The sequence below is a fragment of the Bos javanicus genome, chromosome X (assembly GCF_032452875.1).
Source record: "Bos javanicus breed banteng chromosome X, ARS-OSU_banteng_1.0, whole genome shotgun sequence".
NCBI lineage: Eukaryota > Metazoa > Chordata > Mammalia > Artiodactyla > Bovidae > Bos > Bos javanicus.
The window spans coordinates 61,048,404-61,061,629 of NC_083897.1; the positions used below are offsets into that span (position 1 = coordinate 61,048,404).

Consider the following 13,226-nt stretch of genomic DNA (forward strand, 5'->3'; position numbering starts at 1 on the left):
TTGAGGGAGAAGGCAATGGCACCCCACTCCAGTACTCTTGCCTAGAAAATCCCATGGACGGAGGAGCCTAGAGGGCTGCACTCCATGGGGTCGCTAAGAGTCAGACAGGACTGAGCGACTTCACTTTCACTTTTCACTTTCATGCATTGGAGGAGGAAATGACAACCCACTCCAGTGTTCTTGCCTGGAGAATCCCAGGGACGGGGGAGGCTGGTGGGTTGCCGGCTCTGGGGTCGCACACAGTCGGACACGACTGAAGCGACTTAGCAGCAGTAGCAGCAGCATATTAGTTTGAACTTGCTGATTTGTTGCCTCATAACCATTCTCATGCCACTTAAGGCACTGATGTTTTGTCTCACTATACTGAGTTCCTCAAGGCCAAGGACTGGTTGTTTAATTTCCTTTGTATCTGCATCCCCCAACTCCCATCATCACTCCCAATGTGCTTAGAGAGTATTCAGGAAAATGGGTGTCAGGGAACAGACAGGGACAAGCATAGATCCCAGTATTAAAAATCAGTAGACTCACTGAGATTTAACAACTCATCTATTTGGCTACAACCACTGGCTCCCCTCGCTTGATGTAGTATTCTGATTACTCCATAACAAACCATCCCCAAACCTAGTGGCTTAAAAGCTTCCAATGATTTATTGTGATCAAATGGTTCTTTTCAACTGGGCAGTTTTTGCTCAGGATATCTTGTACACTTGGCAACTGTATAAGGGGGTGCTGGAATGCTCTGAAAGGTTCTTCATTAGTGTAAATGCTGGTGGTCCTTATATTCATTCCAGTCTTGATTTCTGAATTGGGAACTCCAACGTGGGTCCTAACCTAGACTTCGTACCAGGTCTTTTTCAAGCTAAACTGATGATTATCTCTATGCTTTATTTTTCTCTACTTATTAAATGGGGGATCAAGCACAGATCATCTCATAGTCATTCTTAAGAAGTTTTACTTTGAGATAATCATAGATTTATATGCAATTGTAAGAAATAATTCACAGGGATCTCAAATACCTTTCACTCCCAATGATAACATCATGTATATCTATAGTTGTTGTTTAGTCACTGTCCTGTCCTACTCTTTTGTGACCCCATGGACTGTATGTAGCTCTCCAGGTTCCACTGTCAGTGAGATTTCCCAGGCAAGAATACTGGAGTGGGTTGCCATTTCCTCCTCCAGGGGATCTTCCCAAACCAGAAATCGAATCCATGTCTCCTGCATTGGCAGGTGGATTCTTTACCACAGGGCCACCTGGCAGAGCATATCTATAGTACACTAATACAAACAGGAAATTGACATCAGCACCATCTATCCGCCTTATTCCAATTTCAACAATTCTATATGCACCCATCTGCCTGTGTGTACAGCTCTAAGAAAAGTTATCACGTGTAGGTTGATGTGATCACCACCATAGTCAAGATACTAAACAGTGCCAACACCACAAGGGTCTCCACTGTTACTCATCTTCTGTCCCTCTCTTCCTGACAACCACTAAACTGTTCTCCATCTCTGTAATTTTGTCATTTAAGAATATTACATGGAATCATACATAGGTTACCTTTGGAAGTTGGCTTTTTCCACTCAACATAGTTCTCCGGAGATCTATTAAAGTTGTTCCAATATCAAGAGTTTGTTCTTTTTACTGCGGAGTAGTATTCCATGGTATGGAGGTATCACAGCTTGTTTGACCATTCATGTATTGCAGGATATCTGGATTGATTCCAAATTTTGGCAATTACAAATAAAGGGGCGATGAACATTTGTCTACAGATTTTGCATAACCTAAATTTTCATTTCCCCTGAATAAATGCCCAATAGTACAGTTCCTGGATTGTATGGCAAGTGCATGATTAGTTTTGTAAGAACTGCCATATGCTTTTATAGAGTGCCTACACTATTTACATTCCCACCAGAAGTGAATGAGAGATCCAGTTTCTCTACATCCTTGTCAGCATTTGTTGTTGTCATTATTTTTCATTTTAGCCATTGTGATGGGAGTACAGTGATATATATCATTGTGGTTTTAAATTGCATTTCCCTAATGCCTGATGACAGCTGCTATCTTTTCTTGTGTGTATTTAACATCTGTATATCCTTTTCAGTGAAATGTTTCTTCATATATCTTGGCATCTTCTAATTGAATAGTTTCTTACAGTCAATTTTTAAGAGTTCTTTACTTGGGTACTGATCCTTTGTTGCATACATGGTTTGCAAATGTTTTCCCCCAGATTGCATCCTCTTCCCCTAAGCATTTATAGAACAAACATTTTTAATTTTGATGAGGTCCAATTAGTCAGTTTTTCCTCTTATGGATTGTGTTTTGACAATAAGTCTAAGAATGCTTTGTTTCAGTTCAGTTCAGTTCAGTTGCTCAGTCCTGTCCGACTCTTTGTGACCCCATGGACTTCCATCACCAACTCCCGGAGTTTACTCAAACTCATGTCCACTGAGTCAGTGATGCCATCCAACCTATGTCGTCCCCTTCTCCTCGAGCCTTCAGTCTTTCCCAGCATCAGGGTCTTTTCCAATGAGTCAGCTCTTTGCATCAGGTGGCAAAAGTATTGGAGTTTCAGCTTCAGCATCAGTCCCTCCAATGAATATTCAGGACTGATTTCCTTTAGGATAGACTGGTTGGATCTCCTTGCAGTCCACGGGACTCTCAAGAGTCTTCTCCAACACCACAGTTCAAAAGCATCAATTCTTCAGCGCTCAGCTTTCTTCAGAGTCCAACTCTCACATCCATACATGACTACTGGAAAAACCATAGCCTTGATTAGACGGACCTATGTTGGCAAAGTAATGTTTCTGCTTTTTAATGTGCTGTCTAAGTTTGTCATAACTTTTCTTCCAATGAGCAAGTGTCTTTTAATTTCATGTCTGTAGTCACCACCTGCAGTGATTTGGGAGCCAAGAAAATAATCTGTCACTGTTTCCACAGTTTCCCCATCTATTTACCGTGAAGTGATGGGACCAGATGCCATGATCTTAGTTTTCTGAATGTTGAGTTTTAAGCCAACTTTTTCACTCTCCTTTTTCACTTTCATCAAGAGGCTGTTTAGTTCTTCTTCGCTTTCTGCCATAAGGATGGTGTCATCTGCATATCTGAGGTTATTGATATTTCTCCCAGTAATCTTGATTCCAGCTTTGCTTCATCCAACCCAACATTTCTCATGATGTACTCTGCATATAAGTTATGCTTTGTTTAGCCCTAGGTCAATTTTTACCCTATATTTTATAGTGTTATAGTTTTAAGTTTTACATTTAAATCTGTGATTCATTGAGTTAATTTTTATATAAGGCATGAGATTTTGATTGAGGTTCACTTTTTGCCTGTGGATGTCCAGTTGCTCCAGCATCATTTTAAAAATAACTATCTTTTCTCCATTGAACTGCCTTTACACCTTGGTCAAACATCAGTTGGATATTGTATGGGTCCGTTCCTAGTTTGTCTCTTTCCTTATATCAGTTTCTATGTCTATCCCTCTATGAACAGCATCCAGTTTTTATTGTTATATAGTAGGATTAATATCAAGTAGAGTGGTTCCCCCACTTTATTCTTCCTTTTCAAGATTGTTTTAATTATTCTGGGTCCCATACCTTTCTGTATAAATTTTAGAATAAGCTCATCTATGTCTACAAAAAACCTTTCTCAGATTTGGCTAGGAATTGCATTAAACCTACAGATCAATTTAGGAAGAACTGACAGCTTTCATGTGTCTTGTCTTCCAATCCATGAATACAATATGTTTCTCCATTTCTGTAGGTCTTTCTCAATTTCATATATCAATGCTTTTTATATTTCAGCATATAGATCTTGTACACATTTTGTTAGATTCATGCCTACATATTTTATTTTCTTTGGAGCAATTGCAAATGTTATTGTGGTTTTAATTTTGATTTCCAGTGTTCACTGCTAGTATATACAAATGCAATTGATTGTTGTGTGCTAATCTTGTATAAAGTGTGCTGTAGAATACACAGTCACTTTATTTTTTTCCCAGCTTTATTGCAATTTAATTGACCTAGAACATTGTGTAAGTGTACGATGTACAACATGATGATCGGTCACATGTATATATTGTGAAATGATTGCCACAATAATGTTAGTTAACATGTTCATCACCTCACATCACCTCACATAATTACATTTTTGGGGTCTATGGTGAGAACATTTTTTAAGATCTACACTCTTAGCAACTTTTAAGTATATAAGAGGGTTATATTATATATTTAATTATATCCTAACTGTAGTCACCATGCTGTGCCTTAGAGTCTCAGAACTTATTTATTTTATAGCTAGAAGCTTGTACCCTGTGACCATCATCTCCCCATTTCCCTCATCCTGCAGCTCTTGGCAGTCACCATTTTACTGTTTCAAAGTTTGGCTTAAAAAAAAATTTTATTTTGCTGCACTATGTCTCAGTTGTGGCACTGGAGATCTTCATTGCCTCATGTACGATCTTTGTTGTAGCATGTGGGATCTAGTTCCCTGACCAGGGATCGAACCTGGGCCTCCTGCATTGGAAGCCAAGAGTCTTAGCCACTGGACCACCAGGGAAGTCCCAAAGTTTGGCTTTTTTTTCTTTAAAGATACCACAGATAAATGAGATCATACAGTATATGTCTTCTTCTGTCTGATTTATTTCACTTAGCATAATGCCTTCAAGGTCCATCCATGTTGTCAAAAGTAGAAGAAGTGAATGTAAAAATGGAAGCATTATGGAATGAATAATATTGATCAATGTTCTGAGAATATAGATTTTAGCATTTTAAATCTTTCTCATCCTATCTGAACCTGGAAAATCTGGTTATTTGATGATCTTTCAAAAACTAGCAGGGCATATAGAGATTAAGAAGAAGTATATTATGGCATGGGGCTTCCCAGGTGGCACAGTGAAGAATCAGCCTGCTGATGTAGGAGACACAAGAGATGCAGGTTTGATCCCTGGGTTGGGAAGATGCCCTGGAGAAGGAAATGGCAACCCACTCCAGTATTCTTGCCTGGAAAATTTCATAGATAGAGGAGCCTGACAGGCTATAATCCAAGGGATCACAAAGATTTGGACACAGCTGAGTGACTAAGCACAGCACACAGCAAATTATGGCATATGTTTACTTCTTTATACAGAAAATCAGACCAACCTAAAGTTTGTATTAATCAAATACTTGATTCAGTATCTAGAAGTTGACCTTTGAGGACCCTTAAGCTGCACTTAATATGACCCCATTTATCACTTGTATGTATTCATGTTTGTTATGGAATTTTTGTCTTTGTTATATTTTCTTCTTGCTAGTCATTTCTAAATGACTCCACTTTCAATTTCATCAAGAGGCTTTTTAGTTCCTCTTCACTTTCTGCCATAAGGGTGGTGTCATCTGTGTATCTGAGGTTATTGATATTTCTCCCAGCAATCTTGATTCCAGCTTGTGTTTCTTCCAGTCCAGCGTTTTTCATGATGTACTCTAAGTGCTAGAACACAGAATTGGCTGTCAATAGTGTGGTTCACCTAATATTTCCATCTTTCTTTCTTTAAGATTCATGTAGAACTTTACCCTCACCTCCTACTATGAGCACCACCATCTGATTTGCTTTGTTGTTCAGTCACTAAGTTGAGTCCAACTCTTTGCAACCTCATGGACTGTAGCATGCCAAGCTTCCCTGTCCTTCACTATCTCCTGGAATTTGCTCAAACTTATGTCCATTGAGTTGATAATGCTATCTAACCATCTCATCCTCTGCTGCCCCCTTCTCCTTTTGCCGTCAATCTTTCCCAGCATCAGGGTCTTTTCCAATGAGTTGGCTCTATGCATCAGGTGGCCAAAGGACTGGAGCTTCAGCATCAGTCCTTCCAATGAATATTCAGGGTTGATTTCCTTTAGGATTGACTGCTTTGATCTCCTTGCAGTCCAAGGGACTCTCAAGAGTCTTCTCGAGCACAATTCAAAAGCATCAGTTATTCACCACTCAGCCTTCCTTATGGTCCAACTCTCACATCTGTACATGACTACTGGGAAAACCATAGCTTGCTGTGGTCATTGAAATCTTAGGAGAAGTGATGTGTGGGAATAAAGAGTTAGTGCATGATTTGTTCCATTCATATGTTGAAATGAAGCCTGAGTTTCAGAGTGACTAAGATCCCAGCAGAATTATTTTGGAAATCAAAAGTGTGTGATACATGGAACTTTGTGCAGCACAGCTTCTGAGATTTGGAGGTTGCTTCTTTTTGCAGCGTAATCTGCCCAATTCTGACTGATACCACCAGTAAAAACAATTCTGTTTCCTTGTATTTTGTGAAAACCAGAGAAGTAAACAGAGCAGCCTATAGAATCCTGGAAACAGAGTTAATAGAAGTCATTATTTTTTGGTTCTGTGTGTTCTTTTTAGCTAAGCTGTCATTTTCCATTTATGCCTTTCAGTTACTGTATCAAACAACAATTACCCAAGGAATTTTTTGATTTGTGCTTTGTGTTATATCTGAATAGCATTTTATAGAAATGCTTTTCCTTTTAACTGACTTTAAGAGAATTATGGGAGAATTTTACATCATTCTCTTCCCAAAGAAGCACATCTCCAGATTTATCATAAAGCCACTGAAAAAGCAAGATTTGGTTTATAGGAAATTTCAGGAACATATGTATTTTAAACTCATCACACTGTGCAGGATTATAGTAAATATGTAAAAGATGAAAGGGAGTGTATTCTTGACTCAAAATCATAGCATGCCCACAATCACCATGAGTGAGTCAAATGGGTAGAACATAAAATACATTCACTTCTGGTTGAGGATTCTTCACGTAGTTTAATTACATTTTCAAGCAGTCTCATAAAGGTATGCAAACTTTGTTCACTAGGGACATCATAAAAATAAACTGAAGATCAAGTGTGTGCAAGTGTTATACTGTGTATAGAAAAATGCAATCTGGTGGAATAAAAATTGCCTCCCTAGTAGCTTTATTGCTATAAAGCATTTAATCACTTTAAATTGTCTTTGCTTAAATAGCTTACAATAGGATCTCAAGGTACCCACAGTTCTTTAGAACTGCCATGAACTGCTCACAGTATTTGTGTTTATTACAAAGCTAGGGAGCAGAAAGTCAAGTCGCTCAGTCGTGTCCAACTCTTTGCGACCCCATGGACTGTAGCCTACGAGGTTCCTCCATCCATGGGATTTTCCAGGCAAGAATAGAGTGATCCACTATTATTCTTCAGTAGAACTCACAGAAGTGACTGTTTCATTGTCTTTGGTGCTTTGCGTGTTAAGTCACTTCAGTCATGTCCAACTCTTTGTGACCCCGTGGACTGTAGTCCACCAGGATCCTCTGTCCATGGAATTCTCCAGGCAAGAACACTGGAGTGGGTTGCCATCCCCTTTTCCAGAAGATCTTCGCATGGTTTTAGAATCAAGCATTTCTGAGTTTGAGTCCCAACAAGTCATATAACTTTTCTGAGTCTGTTTCCTTTTATGTAAAAAGAAGATGATATTATTGCTGCTATGGAGGTTCAGTGGCCTAATGTATGAGGAGGGCCTGGCACAATGCCTTACATAATGCCCGTTAGTTCTTTCCATCCCCACTTTTCCTCCCCGCCCCCATTCCTTAGGCCAAATGTGAGAGTTATTCCACACTAAGTAAAGTCCTTTATTAGCTACTTAAGATTTAGTTCCCTGTCTGTAGAAGAGAGTGGGGATAAAAGCAGGAAGAATACATCAATAATTAGTCCAACTTTCCACCTTCTTCTTACAGGCAGGGAGTGAGTTGGGGAGTAGAATGCCAACATGCCTTCAAGTGGAATAGTCAAGAGACATGCCAAAATGGAAGTCACTCTGTCTTCACACACAGGTGCATCAGCACTGGGTATCGTCCTGGTGCTGGGAGAACGTCATAAAATATTCGATGCAGATTTGGGCCTAACATCCTTTTCTCTGGCTTCATGGCACATGGACTAGAAAACAAGACACAGGCCAGAGTAGAATCATGAGAAGCCACCTGCATATCCTCACATCCGAATTCCCTGTTCTTCCAGTTCTCAAGGAAAGAAAGTTTGTTTCTCATTAGGAAATGATGCTGACAACTCAGCATCAGTTATAACCCAGGGAATAAGGGCAGGAAACAGAAGATCTAAAGAGCAAAGATGGCAAAATGCTGACCCAAAGGCTGATGAGAGCCTGCACACATATTTTGCTTGGACTGAACAGAGATTTTTTTTTTTTTCAAAATTTGAATTGGTTCCAAACAATCTTTAGTGTTTATTATTAGGATATTTCACATAAAACCTTGATCTCAACTTCCTCTTGAAAAATTAGAATTGCTGGCAACAATGGGCTGATATCTCTGCCTAGTAACATACTCTGGAACAGAGGAGTGGCTGCTACTTTCACATAGCATATGTGCTCATCAACTGCCACAGTCTCTACCCGTCCCATTGTGTCCCTTTTGTTACCTTCAGGCCTGCTTTATTCATTCAGATTACTTTTCTAGTCTCTAGAGCCATTTGGAGTTTTTAAACTTTATTTATTTATTTTTGGCTGCTTTGGGTCTTCATTGTTGCATAGACTTTCTCTAGTTGCTGTGAATGGGGGCTACTCTTCTTTGCAGTCTGCAGGCTTCTCATTGAAGTGGCTTCGGTCTTGTTGTGGAGCACGGGCTCTAGGGCACGTGGGCTTCAGTATTTGTGGCACATGGGCTTAGTTGCTCTGCAGCGTGTGGCCTCTTCCCAGACCAGGAATCAAACCTGTGTCTCCTGCGTTGGCAGGCGGATTCTTAACCAATGGGCCATCAGGGAAGGCCAACAGTCATTCAAACTTGAACCATGGTGTACAGTGATAACTGTTTAACAAGTGACTCTCTAGGGAAAAAAACTGACAATTTCCGATTTCTGTTATATAAATATCCCCAATATGGCCGATTTCAAACTACCAATGTGTTGTCATTTAACACAAAGTGGTTAAGAGATGCACATAATTGCCCCTCCCAAGCTGATGGGAGCTGGCATCAGAATACCACGGGCTCGAACCCACTCAAAAAAGCTTCAGCAAAACAAGTGGGATGACCAGGGTGTGAGCTAGGAATTCTTATTCACAGGCTGAGAGTCAGAAATCAACCAGAAAAAGTCAGGTTCAACACCTGACATGGAACCCATCATTAAGTCAACACTTCTTCCTTGTTCCCTACCTCTTTTTAAAAATCCCACAGGCAAATTATCCAGTTTGGGAGCATGGGTAATATGCAAGGGAGGTGTGGACTGATGAAGGGTTGGCACTAGCTTGATGAGGTCAGATGACAAAATACAGGCCCCCTGACAGTGCCGCTGAGTCGTTCTTTTCAGCTGAATAGTACACTGCTTTTCTCCTTATGAGAAGGAGACTAAGGGAGGGGACCAGGGAGGGCAGTGAGCTACCCATTTAGAAGCCAAGTTGGCAGTGAAAGGGAAATAGGCTGTGAATTACATCCAGAAACCTCTTCTCACACCAGAACTGCAGGGCTGCTGACCTCAAATGCAGAGGGCAAAGACCACAAATAGGGACATCCTCTTCTCACACCCCATGCTTAGAACAGTATTCTAGAAGGTGAAAACTCTACACACCTTCAAGGCAACTTAATCCAAATCTGATTAACCTACACGTGGAGAAACTGAGGCCCAGGGAGGAGGCAGAGAGTGGGTAGGTGGCTCAGCTGGGTCTAGAAGCCTGGTTTTCTGACCACCAGGCTCAGACCTTTTTTTTCTACCAAACACTGTCTCTCAAGGAGTTAAAAAGTGAAAGATTCAGTCCACAAATGGGTGGTGTTGCCAAACCAGCAACATGAATAATATTTTTTGACTGAATCAACTGTCTGTTTAGGCATCATGTAGACACAGTCAAACACTCATCTCCAGTTTTCCCTGTGTTTGGATGGTTTTAAAACCTAGCAGAGAAGCTGCACGTCCAGGGAGTTTTGCCAAGAAAATCTGAAAATCTAAACAGCCACTCTCACATTGGCCCTATAACCAAGTGTCCAAGTCTTTTTTTTTTTCTTTCCTTTTTCATATTAGAGAAAATATGTTCTTGCTACAAGAGAAGAAGCATCAGAACCTGGATGGATCCTTGAACTGAGATCAGGATTCTGGGCTCCAGTCCTGACTTTGCTTTGGATGGGTCATATCCTGACCTTCCTGTGGACCTCAGTTTCCCCATCTGTTCCTTCAAGCTCTTTGATTGTAAAATCATATTCTGGGTGCCCAGTCACTCAGCCTGTTGGCCTCTTCCAACCTGTGTTTCTTGGCCACAGAGCATTCTAGAAGCCAAGTGCCAGATATATGGCTGAACCTCTGAAATTCTGCTTGTTGGGCTTATTCTCCACAGCAGCTAATTTATACAGACAGGCCCCAAATGTCTGTACTCATGACAGACTTCTCCTCTCACTGCCTTTGAATTTTCCTGGTAACCTCTCAGTCATAGAAGCCGCCTGTAATCGAAAAAAAAAATTCTCCAAGAATCATATCTTTAAAAATAAAAAAGCCTAAACCCAAATGAACCTTTTACTAGATTATGGGCTCCAGTGCTTATTCCTCAGGGGAGTCTTATGAAATCAGAGACAAAAACTTGAGAACAATCAGACAAAGAGAAATGTCAAGCAAAGGTTTGGGTTTATTTAATTTTAATGTTTTCAAATCCACCCTGAGTTGGGAGGGAGGGTGGAAAAAACACAGAGAAACCCCCCTCCCAGCTGCAAAGCCCACGTGCTCAGCCATGCTTTTCTGTCATTTAGATTTCAGCTTTCCCCAATATTAGTGGAACTTAAGCCAAACAAGAGTTCCTTTTATTCCTTCTACCCCTCTGCTCCATGCTTGCTAAGTCCTGTGCAAACTTGCCACAGTTCCTAAGCACATGGCTGTGAAATTATCAAGGCTGGACGAATGCCAGTACAAACCAATTTATTGGGGTCCTGAAATTAACTAAAACCTAGAAAGCCTGATTAATTGTGGCACAGCACAGCGAGGAGCATTCAGGGCGGGGGAAAGGGGCAGCAGGCCAGAGCACACGCAGGGCCTCCGTCCTGCCTCTTGATTTACAGGACACATAAAGAAGAGTTCCTTCTGTGCACAGGGTTGTGCTGCTCTTACTACGTATTCATCCCTAACCAAAATGTCACTGTGTCCAGCAGGGAAAATGGTAGTCAGTGTGTCTTAGCTACCTATGGAATCAGCCAATCCCATAATGGTAGTGCTTGGGATTAATTTAATTTAATTTGGGCTTCAGGCCCCCCATTTGGAGCGTCATCTTGGAGAGCCAGTGCTACTGTGGTTTCTCGGGGCACCTTACCACATAAGAGGAGGAATAGAGTGACTCTAGGGTAAATTGTTGGGGTCAAAAAAGATACTGGCGATTTCTCTGGTGGTCCAGTGGCTAAGACTCCCCACTCCCAACGTGGGGAGGGGCTGGTTCGATCCCTGGTCAGGGAACTAGATCCTTCATGCCACAACTAAGAGTTTCCATGGTGCAACTAGAGACCCTGCATGCCACAGCTAGGGATCCCTCCTGTCACAACTAAGACCCAGTGCAGCCAAATAAATATTAAAAACAAGAAGATATTGGTGTCCCCCACAGACCAGTACCTTCTCAGTTCCTGTTCAAAACCATGCCAGACCAATCCACTGCAAAAAACACTCCTCATCTCCTGGGGCGGGCTCAGGGATGAATTAAAAGTTAGGCATTAGCAGATACAAACTACTATATATCAAATAAATAAACAACAATGTCCTACTGTATAGCATAGTGAACTATATTCAATATCTTGTAATAAAGTACAATGGGAAAGAATCTGAATATATATACATATGTAATAAATGTATATGTAACTGAATCAGTTTGCTATACACCAGAAACTAACACAGTATTGTAAATCAGCTATACTATATAAAAATTAAAAATAAAAAGACTCCTTGTCTATGGTGGGAATGTAAATTGATACAGCCACTACAGAGAACAGTATGGAAATTACTTTAAAAACTAAGAATAAACTACCATATGACCCAGCAATCACACTACTGGGTGTATACTCCCAGAAAACCATAATTCAAAAAGCACATGTACTCCAATGTTCACTGCAGCACTATTTACAATAGCCAGAACATGAAAGCAACCTAGATGTCCATCAATAGATCAAAGAAGTTATGGTGCATATATACAATGGAATATTACTCAGCCATAAAAAGAAATGAATTTAAGTCAGTTGTAGTGAGGTGGATGTACCTAGAGCCTGTTATACAGAGTGACTTCAGCAAGAGAAAAACAAATATCATATATTAACACCCACATGTATATATGGAATCTAGAAAAATGGTACTGACGAACCTATCTTCAGGGAAAGAATGGAGATGCAGATGTAGAAAACAGACTTGTGGACACAGCGGGGAAAGGAGAGGGTGGGACGAACTGAGAAAGTAGTATTGCCATACATACATCACCAAATGTAAAATAGCTAGCTAGTGGGAAGCTGCTATGTATTAATAGCACAGGGAGCCCAGCCTGGTGCTCTGTGACAAGCTAGTGTGGGGGTGGGATAGGGGAGTGGGAGGGAGGTTCAAGAAGGAGGGGATGTATATATCTATCTATCTATATCTATATATATCTATATCTATATCTATATCTATATATAGTTATGACTGACTCATGTGGTAGTATGGCAGAAACCAACACAACATTGTAAAGCAATTATCCTCCAGTTAAAAAAAGACTCCTTGTTTAAAAGTATTAAGTACAATGTCTAAAGACTCCCAAAGTGTTTCCCAGTCAACACCCTTGAAGGCAGAGACAGTGGCAGCAAGGAGACTTCTCAAGCTTGGGAATGAGACATGGCTATAAAGTGCTCAGTTGTCAGCAGGTGGGGGGTTTCCACTTCTACTCAGCTGTCTTAGAGCCCTGGCATGGGCATAGTGGTCTAATATGAAAGCTTCCAGAGTGCCAGACCCACTCTCACTGGTTTTCTTTGTCAGCTCCACATCCAGGCTGACTAAGCAGTATAGAAAGTGAAGTTGCTCAGTCGTGTCTGACTCTTTGCGAACTCAGGGACCATAGCCTACCAGGCTCCGCGGTCCATGGGATTTTCCAGGCAAGAATACTGGAGTGGGCTGCCATTGCCTTCTCTAGGGGATCTTCGCAACCCAGGGATCAAACCCAGGTCTCCTGCATTGCAGACAGATGCTATACCGTCTGAGCCACCAGGGAAGCCCAACTAAGCAGTAT

At 41.0% G+C, this 13,226-nt stretch overlaps 1 non-coding gene across 1 annotated transcript; it reads right to left on the reverse strand.

The window, feature by feature from the left end:
• Positions 1–4,488: 4,488 nt before the first annotated feature.
• On the reverse strand, positions 4,489–4,561 carry TRNAW-CCA (transfer RNA tryptophan (anticodon CCA)). Its single transcript has one exon. It is a non-coding gene; the product is annotated as a tRNA-Trp (tRNA).
• Between the last annotated feature and the right edge of the window lie 8,665 nt (positions 4,562–13,226).